The 13,787-nt window shown below is 39.0% G+C and overlaps 1 long non-coding RNA gene across 5 annotated transcripts in view; it reads left to right on the forward strand.

Annotated features, from left to right (window-relative positions):
- Positions 1–1,844: 1,844 nt before the first annotated feature.
- Positions 1,845–13,787, forward strand: part of LOC122217350 — a 452,982-nt gene continuing 441,039 nt past the window's right edge. For all 5 annotated transcript variants that reach the window (XR_006201428.1, XR_006201426.1, XR_006201427.1 and 2 more), the window contains exons 1-2: positions 1,845–1,992; positions 4,474–4,743. This is a non-coding gene — a long non-coding RNA (uncharacterized LOC122217350). The remainder of the gene's footprint in view (positions 1,993–4,473; positions 4,744–13,787) is intronic.

The following is a 13,787-nucleotide window of genomic DNA, read 5'->3' on the forward strand; positions in this document are numbered from 1 at the left end:
TCCTGTGTGGTTCAGTCAAAGTTTCGGCTTCAGCTCAGGTCATGATCTCACGGTTCTGTGAGTTTGAGCCCCACATCGGACCCTCTGCTGTCAGCACGGAGCCTGCTTCATATCTTCTGTTTCCCTCTCTCTCTCTGCCACTGCCTCTCTCATGTGCTGTCTCTCTCTTCCAAAAAAAAAAAAAAATTAAAAAAATATAAAAATAAGTAAAGAAACAAAAATTGTCCTGGGAGTCTGGAGAGGTAGATTATTTAGTTTTTAGGGGCTGATACAATTTTAGAGATGACCTCTTGTCAGTCTCCTTTTATTTTAAAGTTTGTGAAATAGAAGCTAAATCGTTACTTTCTAAGAAAAGTGCTGCGGTTATCCTACAACTTCACTGATGTGTTTTGGTTGGAAGCAAAGATGACAGAAGCATCCTAGGACAGCAGTAAGTGTGAGAAGATCAGGTCGAGATTGCAGTAGAAGGCGTCGCGTTGAGACGTGCCAGCAAATCGCTTCACCCGGGCGCAATTTCCACATCTACCAAATGAGGGTTTGCAATACATTACTACTTGTAATGTCCTGTCCAGTTCATCATTTTTATGATTATATAAAAGGCTATTAGGATAAATGAAATATCTGTTATGATTCAATGAAGTCTAATTTTTAAAAAAATGTATTGGTTTTTGAATTTGGTTTTAGTTTCAGTTGTTAAACAGAACATGCTTCAAAGTAGAGGCACTCAACCTCATTTTATTTATATTTAGTGCCATCAGCTGGCATATAACAATGTGCTTTTTCTAAGGGGTTTACCACTTCTCCTGTTATATACTTTAAACTACTGGTTTGTTTATCATAGTATTAAAGGTAGCTTTTAGGCTGGTGCAGGTTATAGGATCACAAATCCCGGATTTAATGAAGTAGAAATTAGTGACGTTTTATTTCATTTTTCTCACATCATCATACAATAAAAACCACACTGGCATTTTATAATATCTGGAGGACATGATGAAATAGAGAGACTATTCAAATAAAATCCGTGCACCGTGGCTAATGCTGGAAGGCTGACAGCTGTAGTAAAGAGTAGATCACAAATTCATTAATGAGGGCTCCCTTTATAATTGAATTACCTGGTCTTTTATCTGTTTCAAGTAATATGTTCTTCCATCAGTGACCATTTACTGAGTGTGTGATATGTTCAGGGAACCAGCTAGGAGATGGAAGGGGCAGGTGTGCGAGGCAGACTTCCAGAACAGGAGCTGGTGACGGTCAAAGCTCAGTTAGAAGCATGAGGGTGCACAGTCAGTCCACGGCGGAGTGAGTGAGGAGCCTTTAGAAGGATGTGCCTGCACTAAAATCAGGTCAGCCGAGTAATGTGATTTACTTGGCCCTGACTTCTAAGCCTTTCCACTTGAGCAAGAGGTAAAAATAAAATGGAGAAACCAGAGGGTGCTGTTTGTCATTGCTAATATTGATAATAATCTGTATAGATTACAGATATCTCACATCCAGAATTTTATTTGGTGCACAAAACAAGTATCTGGTTATGTGTTTTTTATGCTCCATTTGTATGCAACACGGACTTCAGTTTGAGTCTATATTAAATTGTGTTACATGTGGACACGTCTAATACAGAAGTAGGATGGGCCAACTAGACGGTCATTTGAGTGAGGTTTGATTTATTTGTCATAAGATAAAGCCTCTGGCAGGAAAAAAGCCCCAGGCAGAAAGAGGTTGGCTCAGAGAGGAAGTCTTGGTTTCTGTAGGAAGGTAGAATTCTCAGGGCAGCATGGCCACTGGCAATCGCATTTTCAGTACACTTCCCCTCCCTTCTGCCTGTTTTCACTTTTACCCAGGGTCTGCTGTGATCTGGGAGCAGGTGACCCTGCTTCTAACACATTGTCAAGTCACTAGTAACCTGATGCTACCTCATAATGCCTGTATCATTCGCTGCACTTCATCTCATCACACAGCCATTTTATCATCTCCCTTCACCACAAGAAGATGAGGGTGAGTACTGGATAATAAGGTATTTTGAAAGAGAGGCCACATTCACATAACTTTTGTTACAGCATACAGTCTTTGTATTACAGTGTATTGTTATAATTGTTCTATTACTAGCTACTGTTTAGCTTTTACTGTGTGTAACTGATGGATTAAATTTTATCATAGACATGTACGTATGGGTAAAAACATAGTATACATAGAATTGGGTACTCTCCTCAGTTTCAGGCATCCACTGGGGGTCTGGGAAGGAATCCTCTGGAGATAAGGGGGCACTACTGTATTTCCTGAACTATTAGACCTGAGGTTCCCAGAAAACACGAGATCTGTATGTAAAAAAAACCTAAAATTAGACTTTGACAAACTTGATGAAATATTACTATGCAAGAAACATCACTATACAGATGTCTCTGAAATAAGATTCTATAAAGAGGACAGAAAATATTTGTTTTAGTTGGGGTTCTTCAGGGTAGCAGAATCAATTAGACATGTATAAGAGGAAGTTTATCATAGGAACTGGCCTATGTAATTATGGATTATGGATGCCAAGTCCCATGATCCACCATCAGCAAGGTTGAGAACCAGGAAAGCGAGTGGTCTAATGAGAACCAGAGAATCACTGATAAAAGTCCCAGAGTCTGAACGCCCAAGAATCAGGAGCTCCAGTGTCATAGGGCAGGAGAAGGTGGACAACCCAGCTGTACTGAAGAGAGAGACTTTATCTTTCCTCTGCTTTTGTGTTCTGTGGGGACTCTCAGGAGATTGAAGGATGCCCACCCACATTAGTTAGGGTAGGTCTCTTTACTCAGTCTACTGAATCAAATTCAAATCTGTCCAAGAAACACCTTTACAGACACACCTCAGGGCAACATGTTACCAGCTATCTGACCATCCCTTAGCCCAGTTAAGTTGATATGTAAAATTAACCATCACAAGATATTTCTCAAAAAACTTGTCTAAAAGCTGGTATGTAAATAACTTATCTAAAGGCATTGATGATTCATATTATCAGTGGTAACATCAACACACCAAGAGCAGAAGAGATTTGTAGAAATCCGTAGGACCTTCTTTGTTTGGGAAGCATGCAAGAATAAGGCTGGACATTCTGGCACCTGGTTTAATAATCCGGATGCTAGGCAGAAACCATAATTCTCAGTGACACCTAACCAATACCCTGTAAAGCAATAGTCACAACCAGCAAGGAAAACAGACAATGGACAAATGACCAAAGAGAATGGACCTGTTTATGGGGTATGTTCCAAAGGGTTATTTTCTCTTGGTTTTGCCTGCCTTCACATGTATGGTTCCACCGACATCTCAAAGTACTTCCTTTTTCTTTAATTTTTTTTTAAATTTAAATCCAAGTTAGTAAACATCTAGTGTAATAATGATTTTAGGAATAGAATTTAGTGTACACATAACACCCAGTGCTCATCCCAACAAGTGCCCTCCTCAATACCCTGCCCATCTAGCCCATCCCCCATCCAACACCCCGCCAGCAACCCTCAGATTGTTCTCTGTGTTTAAGAGTCTCTTACAGTTTATCTCCCTCTCTAATCTCTAAGACTGAATACATGGTACACACACTAGTCTTTTCTGTGTATAAGTTGCTTTGCTAAAGTTCTTGGAAGATGGACATTTACATTCTAGTATTTCAAAAGGAGTCCACATTAACTGATAATTGCACTACTGATATTGTATTACTTATAGCTTCTTCTTAAAGTGGTAGAAAGGCGGGGTGGATTTGTGGAAAGAACACAAGCGCTGGTTCAAGAGATTAAGCATTAGTTGGGAGTGTTTTGAAGTATGAACTGGGGCTTCCCAGTTTCCCTACTATAAGCTTTCCAGCCACAGGTAGAATGGCAAGTTCAGGGACTATCAGGGGAACTCACATGATTACCCTGAACAATCACCTATAGAGACCCAGACTAATGCTTTGTAGTTTTTATTTGAATTTGCTAAGCTATCATGTTCTTCCTCAAGATATCTTAGTGTCACCACCAGTCAAGTCCTGATTCAAAAGGCGCCTTCTCAGTGAGGACTTCCCATTTCAGATTATGCAAATTCCAAGGCTTCACCCATTGTGGCCTTTCCTTTCCTTTTTCCTACAATTTGTCACTCTCAAACACGTTACTTATCTCCCTTATTTATTTGGTTCTCTGTTTGTCCCCCGGTTCTGACCCCCACTGGAATGAAAGTTCCATAAGATGACTTGGTTTTGTCTCTTTACGTTGCTGTGTCTTTAGTACTTGAAGCAGTGCCTGACACAGAGTAGCCACTCATTAAATATGGGTTGGCAGGTTAAGTAACGAAGAGAAATTTCTATATTGTGAGGAAGAATGCAGCAAATTGAGTCCAGTGAGATGTAAAAAAAAAAAAAAAAAGCTATGTATTATCACTAAGGATGTTTACTTTCTTCACTATTTCTTCTGGCGACCATTGCCATGGCATGTTGTCTCAGTTTTTGCTCCTACTCTCCTTTTACAGCACATTCTCCACCGAGGAAAAAGACGTTTGATGTTTAGCTCTGGTCCTCCTGGGACTCTCGTTACTCTTTAAACCCAGAGTCTTCCTCGAGCCCCGTACCTCCAGACTTCCTCCAGGCTGGCCACATGCTCCCCATGATTCAATCTTCTGCCTCACTGGCTTTCTTCATGTTCCGCAGATCCACCTAATTATTCTACCCTTTGCTATTTGTGCCTGTTCTACTGGAGTATTTCTTTCTGCTTGGAACAAACCTTAGTTTGGTTGGCTTCTGTACGTCACTTATGGCTAAAAATTTTATATTTCAAATTGTAGCATTTTAAAAATAAATATATGTGATTATAATAAAAGAGGTTATAATAAAAAGCATACATTAACATTTTGGATAATGATAGATATTTATATTATAAATATATATTTATCAATATCTGAAACTTGAAGCCGTTCATATTGAAACATCATTTTGGCATCAAAAAATCACTAAATACTTATTATGCAATGAACCAGAGAATTGAAAAGAGTTATGTTATGATCATAGTAGTGAGGAGATATAAAATGAATACCCCAGTTTGTTAGGAGACTAAAGCAATATCTAGTATTTCTGAACTCAAACTATGTCAAGGACTATTTATATCAATGGGATCCTCACCACAGCGTTTCGATGTAGGTATGAGTGCAATCATTTTATAGATGGGAAACCTGGAAATCAGATGATTTAAGTCCGTTCTTTGAGATCTCACATATAGAAAATGGGTTCCCAGGGCAAGAATACGTGGCTTCAAAGCTCATGCTGCGTCTCCAAGATGAAAGAATTCTTGGATGGAAAAGGAGCGCCATGGGGGTGAGGGTTAATCAGAGCGCTCTGTGGTCAGAAAAAGCTTTCCGCAGGAGATGGCGTTACACTAAGTCTGGAAGGACCAGGGAGTGCAAAACTGAGGCTGAGAAAAAAAAAAATAGTTCTTTCTGGAAAATGCAAGCACTTCAAACTAGTTAGAACACAGAGTCTGAAAGAGAGTGGGCGGACACAGATGTGTGCAGTGCACAGACGTTTGACTAAATCCTGTGGGTAACCACAGTGTCAGGTAAGTATTTCAATAAAATTATACATTGACCACGGGTCTATGAAAGATTGGGTCGAGGAAGAAATCCTTAGGAAACCTGGCAATATTCTGGTGGAGAGGTGATCAGGACCTTGAAACAAGAAACAAGGATTACACGTGGAGAACACTAGACATGGAATACATATTTAGCAGGTGAAATCACTTGGAATTATGGATTGCTTAGATGTGGGGCCTGAGGCAGATGTAGGAATTTAAAATAAAACCCACGATTCTTGGTAAGATGCCTAAGAGGATTGTGTGCCATTAAGGAATTTAACAGGAAGAACAGATTTTTAGGAAAATCTATTTTCTATGTTGTTTTTAGTTTTAAGCCCCTGAGGAACACTGATATACTCACTAAACCATTTAACATATAGGTTTGGAGTCTGGAACACAGTTTAGATGTGGCTCCAAAGACAATGACTGGCTTTACGTCCCAACCTGAACACTTAAAATCTGTACAACCCTGGATAAATGATTTAATTTCTCTAAACTTTAGTGTGTTCATCGATCAAATGGACAAAGTTACAATACCACACAGTGTCCCCATGATACTTGGATATTATAATCTGTAAAACACACGTAGAACATTACCTAGCAGGTGTATTTGTGGGTGTGGCCACAGTTTTCATTACTACTTGTTATTTTGCTTGGCAGACACACAAGATTTATGAGTGGGTTAATATATTAGGCAGTGCAGGTTGAAGACCTGATATGAATGAGATCAACTAGGAAGATAGGATGACAGGAGAGAGGAAAACTAGGAATAAACCCTTGGAATCATCTGCACTGAAGACAAAGATATGAGGAGAGAAAACTTAATGTGTGCTGGGGTATAATTAATCTGAGGGCTGGAAGAAGGGAGTGAATGTTGTTGAAGAAGCCATAGGAGCTAATAAAGAAGTGAAGGAGTAACATGTTAAATAGGGAAGACATATAAAGAAAAAGAAGTGACTTGTCAATTTAGAAGTAGTAAAAGGGTTTCAATAGAATGATAGGGTCGGAAAAAAGAAACCAGATTGCGTCAGTTTTGAGAAATTCTTGGGAGGTCTGCATGTGGAGACAGTGGGAATAGGCCAGTCATGATTCTTTAATTAGGAAGGCAGTACAGATACTTGGTGGGGAAGGTCTTGAAATGGTACAAGGAAAGGGAATCTAAACCTAAAATTCACGCATTTGTTATTTTTTAATTAATTTATTTTTATTTTAGAAAGAGAGAATGGGGAAAGGCCAGTGGGAGAGAGACAGAGAGAGGGAGAAAGAGAATCCCAAGCAGGCTGTATGCTGAGTGCGGAGCCTGATGTGGGGCTCGATCTCATGCCCCTGGGATCATGACCTGAGCCAAAACCAAGAGTTGGATACTCAACCGACTGAGCCACACAGGTGCTTCTAACATTGACCTATTCAAAATATACTAATCAGAGATTTTGAGTAGATTTAAGGATAGCACAACTATCCCCCCTAATCTAATTTCACTTCCCATCTGTACCCTCTTCACCCCAGCCAGGGGAAAACACGAATTCACCTTGTTTTCTGTAGATTTGCCTATTCTGCACATTTCATATAAACAGAATCGTAGAATATGTGGTCCTTTGTGATGAACTCATTTCATTCAGCGTAATGTTTTTGAGGTGTATCCATGTTGTAGCATGAATCAGCACGTCTTTCTCTTACTTTGTTTTGTTTTGTTTTTGCTGAATAATATTCCACTGCGTGGATATGCCAACAGTCATTTATCAGTTGATTGATGTTTGGGTTGTTTCTCTTTTTTGACTCTTTTGAATAATTCTGCTATGAACATTCATGTACAAGTTTTGTGTAGATGCATGTTTTCATTTTCTTGAGTATGTAGCCTGGTGTAGAATTTCCAGGTCATGTGGAAATTCTTTAAGTGTTTGGGGGACTGCCAGACTGTTTTCCAAAGCAGGAAGATCATTTTTCCGTTTACTCCAGCAGTGTATGAGGCTTCCAATTTCTTCACAATTATTATTTTTCCCAACTCTTATTTGTTGTTGTTATTCTAGAATGAAATCGGTTTTATGCGATAATTGCATCTTCATATAATATCGTCAGTGTTTCTGTTTAATCTGTGGAGACCTTTTCAGTAAAGTGAACCTAAATTTAAAGCCATCAATTCAATTGTGAATCAGAAAAAAAAGTTACCCTAAATTCAGGACAGTATTTCCTGTGGCATTCCTGATGTCGGGGGCCGCCAGGATATTTAGACTATATACAGTTGTGTGCATGATAACAAGGGAGTCCTTTTCAGCAGTTACGTCACGGTCAACAGTATGGCTAATTTGTAAGAACAGATATGGCGTCATCACCGCTGTCCAGTGGTTTAGAGCCCCATGGGCTGCAATGTCAGATGTGAAGTCCACTGCGATCGGGCTGCTAGTAGGATTGTTTTTGTCGTATTTTTTCTGTTAGATTTTTGCTCTGATCCTGGATATTGCCTTCCATTGCTTGTCCCTGCCCTTTTTTGCTGATTTTGGCAGCTACTTAATTTACAACCTTTTAATCTAGTTCTTTTCTGTTTCAATCTGGGAAATTCAGTGTTCCTGGCTTATAACTTAAATATTTTGTGCTATAAATCTGTGGTATTATTTTCATCACTGAGACATAGGATACCAAAGCTGCATAATCTTTTCATGGAAAGGTAACATCAGAGAAATATTATTCAGCAAAACTAAAGGAGGGCCCTTATTCACAGCAGCTTTATTTGTAATAGCTGCAAGCTGGAAATGGCCGAGATGTCCTTTAATAGGTGAAAGCGTAAATAAACTGTAGTCTGATCATACCCTGGAATACTAATTGGCGATATTAAAACAACAACAAAAAAATATTATCACACAAAAACTTGGCTGAATCTGCATGGATTTCACTAGATTAAAAAAAAAAAAAAAAAAAAAAAAAAGGTTCCAAATAGTTACATACTATGTGATTCCATTGTATACAAAACTTTTTTGACTTGGCAAAATTATAGACATGGAGAACAAATTTGTGATTGCCAGAGCTCAGGAATGAGGGGTGGGGCAGGGAATGAATTTTGTAATAAGAGGTAACATCAGGGATCCTTGTCGTGAAACTATTCTGTATCTTCTGTATCTTGACTGCATCAATGTTACTGTCCTGGTTGTGATAATAGTACCATCGTTTTGCAAAATGTTACCATTGGTGTGAACAGAGTAAAGGTACAGAGTGTATCTCTGTATTATTTCCTATAATTCCAGGTGAATCTTTAATTATCTCAAAACAAAAAAACTCTAATTAAAAAGTGCATTGAAAGGTATGCACCTTCTATTGAGAAAAAGACCTGATCTAAAATGATTAGAACCTTATTGTTTCGATATGTGGATTTTCCAAAGCAAAATACATATCATTGTATATTAAGCTAAGTTGCTTCTTGCATTAACTTTTTTTTTTTTAATCACGAGCAATTTGAGATACCTTGCTGTCTTGTTGCCCTGGAAATAATTTAGCTCCCCGACCCCAGGGGATGAAACAGATAAAGTTTGGGGGGAAAAAAGCCTTCTTTAGATATACCATTCATCCCAGATCAATGACATTTCATTTAATATTTTGAATATCAAAGAGAAATGAAAGCTGCATAATTTTCTTTCAACAAATAAATGAAAGAACTAATAACATCTATCAGTTATGTGCATACTGGCACGGTCAACGAAAAATAATTTGGGACAAGCCTATTTTGAAAACTTTGAGGATCGTGGATTTTTAAAACTACAGAAATGTTACTTTACTGGTGAAAACAATATTTGAAAGAAAAATCTCAGTTTGTGCTCTGCAGTGAGTGGAAAACCATCACAAGCTTGATAGATTATCTGATTTGGGGTATTTGGTAAAGAAGGAAGCCTCAACTCTGAATCATGATTTTTCATGAGACGCTTTGTCATCGGGGATTCTGACAAAAATTCTTAAAAGTGTTATTTTTTTTTTTTTTGGCTGCCCTGAAATTTGTCAATGTACAGAATGTCAGGACCTTCTTAAGAGTTCTGCTAAGAAATGAAAGTGTAATAGAATATTTAAGGCCTTTAAGGAAACGTCTTCGAGCACCTGGTTAAAATTCAGGCAAAATTAATTTCTTAGAATAAAAAATACAGTATAATTCTCAGGCTAATGTAGGGAGAAGTAACTTGGCCTGAATAATGCCTGGATCATTTGGCTGAAAAGGAAAAATCGCCTTTATTTGGGGCTGTGGGGTCATCACGGTAGTTGATGCTGAGCACAAATAAGAGCTCCTGTAGCCCAATTGCCATTGTCAAGAGAGATTAGAGACAGATATCAGTTCAGATTTCCCAGTGCTTGAAAAGTGAAGCCTCATGTAGGCCAGGATCAAAGTCGGTAAAGACTTATACATTTATCATCTGGCAGGCTCTGCAAACACCATCAAACAGTGCAAACAATTCAGAGTATAAATTTTTAGATGACCTTAAATACGAAATCTGAATTCATAATCCTTTCTTACTGACACAGATAGGGACAGTTGAGGAAGGACTTGCTGAAGATAAGCTTCTTGAATTGAGGACAAAGAATGTAATGGGTCTGGCTTCAGATTAGCAGCTCTGTAGTCCTTTTCCAGGGGACTGTCCTCCAGCAGTGTGACCGATGGAAACTCCAGGCTTGTGGGTTTTGTTTTTGTTTCTATTTTTTATTACCTTGATTTTATAATCAGGTTGTTCTCGTACATACCAACATGAAAAGTAAAAAATGATCAGATGATATTGGTAAAAAAACTGATGTTACAGTGTTGTTGAAGAAGATGATTCCAGTTTTATTTTAAAACACCAACTATGGGGCAACTGGCTGGCTCCCATCAGTAGAGTATGCAGCTCTTAATCTCAGTGTCATTAGCATGAGCCCCATGTTGAGTGTGGAGAATACTTTAAAAAAATTAAACGGGGTGCCTCGGTGGCTCAGTCAGTTGGGCATCTGACTTTGTCTTGGGTCATGATCTCATACTTTATGGGTTCGAGCCCTGTGTCAGGCTCTGTACTGACAGCTCAGAGTCTGGAGCCTGCTTCGGGTTCTCTCTCCCTCTCTCTCTGCCCTCTTCCTGGCTTGTGCTCTGTCTCTCTCTGTCTTTCAAAAATAAATAAACGTTAATTTTTTTTAATTAAACAAACAAAAAAACACACCAAATATAACTGTATGTAAGTATGCTCATGTAGGTTTATCAGTTTTTAGGGACAAATTGTCAGGATAAACCAAAACGGTAATAATGATGGTCTCTGTGAAGTGAGATTTGGGGAAAAAGTTATGTAGATATGTGCTTTTGGAATAAAAAGTATTAAATGTATGAAGAACAGGAGTGGCATATGTATTATCAAGACTAAGTCTAAGACATGAACATTTCAGCTTCTTTTTCAGGAAAACAAACTGCAAAATCTCACAGAAATCTACTTTTGCTGAAATAAAATCTGTGGGGTTTTTCTTTCGTTTTACCTCCTTGGAAAATTTAGAATCATTGTCTTTTTAGGAAACAGCAATTATTTTTATCAAAAAATGAAAAGAGAGGGGCGCCTGGGTGGCTCAGTCGGTTGGGCGGCCGACTTCGGCTCAGGTCATGATCTCGCGGTCCGTGAGTTCGAGCCCCGCGTTGGGCTCTGTGCTGACAGCTCAGAGCCTGGAGCCTGTTTCAGATTCTGTGTCTCCCTCTCGCTCTGACCCTCCCCTGTTCATGCTCTGTCTCTCCCTGTCTCAAAAATAAATAAAACGTTAAAAAAATTAAAAAAAAAATGAAAAGAGAAAGACATGATTGTTTATGAAGATTATATTATGAAGTGTGTCCATGTGAGGAAATGGCTTTCTACATGCAATAAAAAGAAATAAGCAAAAACTTGAAGTTCAAGATTATTTTCATTTTAGGACATGGACTTATTCCTTTGTGTAAGACTCTCAGAAAGAGTCAAGGTTCTAGCTGATTAAGAAATACTGATGCACAGGATATGAAGTGGGATCTTCATCTCATTTGTATGTGCACCCATGTTCAATGTCCAACTCTAGTGTTTCTGGTCAACAGGGTAACAGATCCCTTTCTACTTCTCTACTCAATGTCATCATTTCTTCCCTCCCTCCGTTCCTTCCTTCCTCCCTCCACCCCTGCCCTCCTTCCTCCCTCCGTCCCTCCCTTCCTTCCTTTCTTCCTGAATAGAAACCTTCTCTCTACCATGAGACACTAGGCACTACTGAAGATTTTTATCATGACTGTGTGATCTGCTGTCACATAAGGCGAAACAACCCTGGGTGGTGGATGAGAGTAAAGGTGTTATTGACTGGAAAGCAATCTCCAAAGCGTTACCTATGAATTGGCTGGTGTAACACTCCAAACAAGAGACAGGAGGACACAGAAATAGGCCCACTTGATTATTTTCATCAGAAATTGGGATGAATATGCATGTGTTTTGTCTATTAATGGTTCTATTTTATATGGGTATGAACAAGCTAACGGTAAAACATCACCAAAATGACTATTATAATCTGTGGTCCAGAATACAACCATCCAGTACAAGCCAATTCTGGGCAGAACTCATCTGGAAGAAAACGAAATCACATGCAAAGATGGGAAAGAGTGGACCAAGCCCAGGAATCCTGGTTTCACGGATTTGACCAGCATCAGTAGTATCCGTCTGGAGTAGGACATTGCTTACGTTTGGTTTTCTCTCGAGTAAACTGCGGGATGGGGGGGTCTGCCCACCTAACACTAATGAGATGTTGGAAATACATGATAGTGTAGTTGTAAACTTAGAAAATATAGGCCTCTTTTGTAGATGAAATATTTAAGAGAAAAACAGGTCTGATCTGTAGACCAGGACTGAAATCTGGGTGGATATACTAAAATCCAGCATGGTACAGGGTAATCCCTGCTGTTCTCTGGGCCCTGGCATTCTCACCCTGTAAGAGCAGTTAGGAGACCCTTCAAATAATATTTTAAACCTACAATTTTATGTTCCTGCTTAAAGCACTAATATATCTCTGCTATTATTTTTCTTTCAGAAAAGGAATACAAATATCTTTAAAATGCGATTTTAATGCAATCAAAAGATGTAATGTAATCATTATAATAATAAAATATTATAGTTAAAAATGACTAGGAAAGATGACATTCGCTTCTGGGTTTATTATCAACTGTGTTTCTAGGGAAGTAAAGATTTGAAAATAACAATAAAATCTGCAAGTGATTTACACAAAAGCTTTCTCAGTTAAGTAATCTGACCACGACTGTTTCTAATTCCACTAAAGTAATGGCCAATAAAATTTGGGTGTATCATGCAGTACAATTAGGTTAATTTAGAATAAAAAAATTAGAAGTGTGTTATTAAGTGCATTGTATTTTTAAAATGATTTAAGAGATCACATCAATCTTTTAGCATATCTGTTAATAATTAAGGGATGGGGCAAGGTAGTTCTTACGGATGTTTTATCGCATCTTTACGTAAGCTATTGACTAAGAATTCATTGCTCAAAGCAGTCTAGTCCAGGTTTTCAGGAGGTCATTCAGACCCCACTGGAAGATCACTGTCAAATTATAGTCCTGCCTGGGACTGCCTGGGTTTGACATCAGCTTTATTTCCGTGTGACAGAATCTAACACAAAAGAAAAACCGCAGGTGAAAGAGACATAAGGAACACAGCTATGAGGGAAGTTTTATGCTTAAAGGGAAAGAGGAGTGGTTTGAATTTCTAAAAGATGAGAGCATAAGCCCCTTAGATCTTTCAAAGTACCGAAATAGTCATTTTTAAGTAAAAGCAAGACTAGGAGCTTCAGAGAGTTCAGAGAACTTCATCCTGAAGCTACTGTCGCTGCCACACCAGGGATCGTCAGATATCGCAGGGCACTCTGTCAGCTGTCAGGAAATAAATCTCTCTATCAGATGGAGGCCGTCGGAGTTGGAGCAAATACTGCACAGTGTGCCATCCGGGGAGCTCTCAACATGCCTGGCGAACAAGGGGTCCCTGGCGTACTCTGATTTATGTGTATCTGTAAAGTTACTCCTGATACAGTCAAATAAAGACACTGATCAAGAGCGCTGTCACTTGCAATGCTTTCATACCGTGGCCACCTCCCTCAACCTATTGTCCGTGGCTGCAAGGAAAGAAAAGCACCAGATTCCGTTCCCAGCAGTTTCTTCCTTTCCACTGTGACCCCTCTAAAAGACTGTTGCCGGGAGCACCAGTGCTCCCTTCCTGTGCTAGCAGA

The sequence above is a fragment of the Panthera leo genome, chromosome B1 (genome assembly GCF_018350215.1).
Source record: "Panthera leo isolate Ple1 chromosome B1, P.leo_Ple1_pat1.1, whole genome shotgun sequence".
NCBI classification, from domain to species: Eukaryota; Metazoa; Chordata; class Mammalia; order Carnivora; family Felidae; genus Panthera; species Panthera leo.